We start from the raw sequence: 3,843 nt of genomic DNA, 5'->3' as shown, positions 1-3,843 counted from the left end.
AGCCCCAGGCTGGCATCTCCCTCGGGAGCAGCCCCGTGTCCAGGGGGGCCGCCAGGGCTCCGAGGACCCGCGGGAAARCAGCGCGGCTGCCCGGGAAGATGCGTCGGTGGAGTTCGAGGATGACCGCGAGCGGTGACCGCCGCTGACGGGTGCTGGGTGCTCCGGTGGCTCTAGCGCAACCGTCCAAAAACGGGTCCCGGGGAAGGGTCTCCAAAAAAAAAAAAAAAAAAGGAGTTTAATTAAGCCGGCCGGTTTATTCCTTTAGGCACCGGAAGCCGGTCATGCCTCCGCATCCGTGAGCCTATAGCCTGCATGAATCTCCAATTTAAAGAACAAATCCTAAAAACGAAGCCTCCCATCGAGTCCATTTGCTATCGCTTCCCCCTTTTTCCTCCCGGCGAGCTCCTTCGGAGACGCTCACGGAGCTGCTCGGGCCTCTCCCCTTCGCCCGCGACCTGGGACGGGGTGACAACGGCCGGCGGGAAAGGCGGCACCTGGAAAACGTGCCTGGCAGGACCAACGGCAGCAAGCCCGGAAACACACCAGCCGAGGCTGATCGCGGCGCCTTAGTCACCGCGGGGCGCGAGGTCCATCCCGGCATCCCCGACGGAGGGAGACGGGATGAGCCGGAGAGGCGTTTTGGGGAACGCCTCGGCGGTGATGCCGCATCCGCGGGAAGGGCTGCTGGGCGCCGAGGGAAAAATAACCGCCATTTCAGCAGGGAAAATGGGAGATTCCCTTGGGAACGCAGGGCAYGGACATACCGACGGATGGATTTGATCCTTGCCGGTTGCATTTCCCCCCCTCAAGGGCGCGGATGCTCGCGGCTAGCCGGGTGCGCACGGCTCTGCCTGGCGGATTAAACCCCCTCTGCCAGCAAGTCCGCTGGAGACAGCACCAAATAAGGAGCTGGTGGGTAATCCTGGGGGAATCCTGGAAATCCGTCAGCGTCAGCCTCCCCGGCATGCCGCGGAGGCTCGTGGGCCTCGGCGCCTGGCGCGCCCGGGAGAGCTCCGCATCACGGCGTAGCAAGGGGAAAGAAGGAAGGCGAACCCCCAGAGGTTAAAAAAGCCACTTTTTTTTTCTTTTTTTACCTATATCTCTTCAAATGCATGTTAAAATCCGGAGCGATCCCTCGGGGTTGCAGATGCCGCTGCAAGCTTYGCAACGTGGGAGCAGCGTTCCCATCCGGCGAGTACTCCGGTCCCCCGGGCGCTGGGAAAGCCGAGCTCTGCTCCCTTTCCAGCTGGGAGGACTCGGCAGTCGTTAAACTTGGTACCAAGCCTTTCGCGGTAGTGACTTAATTATCTCGCCTCTCCACGCGTGAGGCCCCTTTCCCACCGTTCTCCTCCAACGGAGCAGCCCAGGGCCAAGGAGGCCTCCTCCGTTTCTCCAGAAGCCTTGTTTTTCCGTATTATGTACCTGTTCATGATCTAACACCTCATCTTCCCAGCTCTCGGCAAGGAAAACCTCTCTCCCCGAGCGAGTTTGGCTCCTGGGAGCTCCTGAGCAGGAATATCTGTGCCGGAGCATGCGGGACTGACCCTGCATATGGAAATCATCTGCAGCGTGGGTGGGAGATGGCTGGACACCTTCCAGATGCTTCAGACTTGTCATGCCCACGCCAGAAAATCTGGGTGCGGGTGAGGAAGCTCGTGGGGGTGGTCAGCAGTTTTGGACGTCCAGCTGATGTTCTCGCTGCATCTCCAGTCGGGCTGCTGGACGTCAAGAGACCGTGGGCGAGTGGCCAGCGGCCTCCAGACCCACCTGGACAACATGCGCACGTAAGAGCCTGTGCCTGCTCGTCCTGATATGCCTCCTGGTCCCTCCCCAGGCCCGCTGGGGAAGGGTGTCCCTACGTACAGGAGCGATGGGACAGACAAAGAAGGCGGTGAGTCAGCAGGAGAAGCCGATTCCCGATTCAAAAAAGCAAGACCAAAGTCAATGAGAAACGTTCCCAAAAATGGAAATGTTGAAGACAGCGAGCTGGATCCTTCACTGGTGCAAACGTGCACAGCTTCCACGCTGTCCGCACCGCTGCGGGACGCTCCCCAGGAGAGGAAACTACGACCCGAGGAAGGAGATGGGATGMGGAGAGCACAGCAAGGAGTTAAGGTCCCCAAGGACTGAAGGACCAGGGAAAAAGATCTTGGCACGGCCCAAGGCAAAGCAGAGCCATCCCTATGGCACAGGCACGGCCAAATCCCACCCTTCTCCAGATGCTGTGTAGCAGCACTGAACAGAGGTTAAGGAAGGAGGGAAAAAGAAAGATCCTCCCCTGGACAGGCTGTTCCTGGATTATCCACCCCCTTCCCGCTCATTGGGGATCTCCAGGCTTTGGTGGCCCTCGGGCAGCTGTCTAGAGCAGCTGATGCAGTGTGAACATCCACCAGCTTTACCATTCCAGGAGCCCCACGTCCCAGTGTTTCATGCCCCACGGGGAAGGGGTGGCCATGGGGGGGACATATCTGCCACACCAGGGCAGAGCAGGGCACAGGGAGCTGGCGTCCACCTTGCCGTTGGCCAAAGCAAGGTTTGAGATGAGACCTTCAGCCTTCACGGCCTGGCGGCTCGGACCTATTAAGCAGGGACACGTGAGCATCTGGCAGCTTTTGCCCCCTTGAACTAAAATTAGGCAAGCTTACTGCAGGGATGGGAAATGACTAACCGCTCCCGATCACGTCTCACGGTCACCCGAGGAGGCCTTTCCCACGAAGCAGGGACCACTCGCGGCTCCTCGCCGCACACACCGGCCGCTCTGTCTGCACCATCTGCAAGGGCCTCGAAAACGAGCAGGGACGCCAAGCGTTTCTCCTTCAGAGACTGCAAGCAGGACCACCGGTTGCTGCAGGCACCAATGTCCATGCAGAAGCATGGTGAGATGTAGCGAGCAGTCCCCTCTGTGCTGCGTTGGCAGGGAGCCCGCGGCCCTGGGACTCTGCAGTGATGTTTTGTGGGATTTTCGACCTCAGGGAAAACCGCTGAGAAATTCCCGTGTGGCCAGTGCCGGGCACTCGGCGGCACAGGGCTCGCTGACTCAGCGGTGTGGAGCACAGCTCAACACAGCTGAGGAGGACGAGCAGAGAGGGACGCGGGTGGGAAACGCATCCCCGCGTTGCAGCTCGTTTGTCTTGGCTTGAAACATCGCCAGTCCATCGCGGAGGGAGTCGGCGATCTCACGAGGGGCTGAAACGTCCCCGTGGGCTGGGGTGGCAGCGGCGCGGGCACGGCTGGTCCCCGGCGGAGGCTCCCCCCGAGGAAGGCTGGAAGATGCAGGCTGCGAGTCGCGCACGCCGCTTGGTCTGGGCGCTACGAGCATGCGCGGGTGCACACATTGCATGCACATGTGCACGGGCTCGGTGGTGGGACTCGGAGGAGCTCACAGGGCTCCTGCCCCCTCCCGGAAAGCGCAAGCTGCGGAGCCGCAAGGGACCCCGCCGACCTCGGGATCCAGCCCTGGTCCCCAAAAGTGGTCAGCCTGAGCCTGCAGGGAGCAACGCCAGCGGGCAGCGAGCTCTGCAGCGAGGCAGCACGTGCGTGCCTGGAAGCTCCTCTGCTTTCTTCCCGCGGTGGCAGCTCGAATCAGAGCAACTCTCTCCGGCGAGCCCGGCGTTGCTTGCCTCACCCCCAGCAGCTGGCGGGGCAGCAGGGGGGGATCTGCCGGTGCTCGGGGGCTGCGGGGAGCCGCGTTCCTCCTGCGCGTGTCGAGCTGCGTGGGCGGCTGGGCGTGGGGCAGCCCCGCGGGGGGACACGCTCCCGCTGCGGGGGCCACCGAGGCCTTTGGGGCCACCGAGGCTTTTTTAGCGGCAGGGGAGCCTCAAGCTGCCCGAGGGGATTATTGGG

The sequence above is a fragment of the Apteryx rowi genome, unplaced genomic scaffold (assembly GCF_003343035.1).
Source record: "Apteryx rowi isolate R43461 unplaced genomic scaffold, aptRow1 scaffold_13, whole genome shotgun sequence".
Lineage (NCBI taxonomy): Eukaryota > Metazoa > Chordata > Aves > Apterygiformes > Apterygidae > Apteryx > Apteryx rowi.
This window is presented reverse-complemented; position numbering follows the sequence as displayed.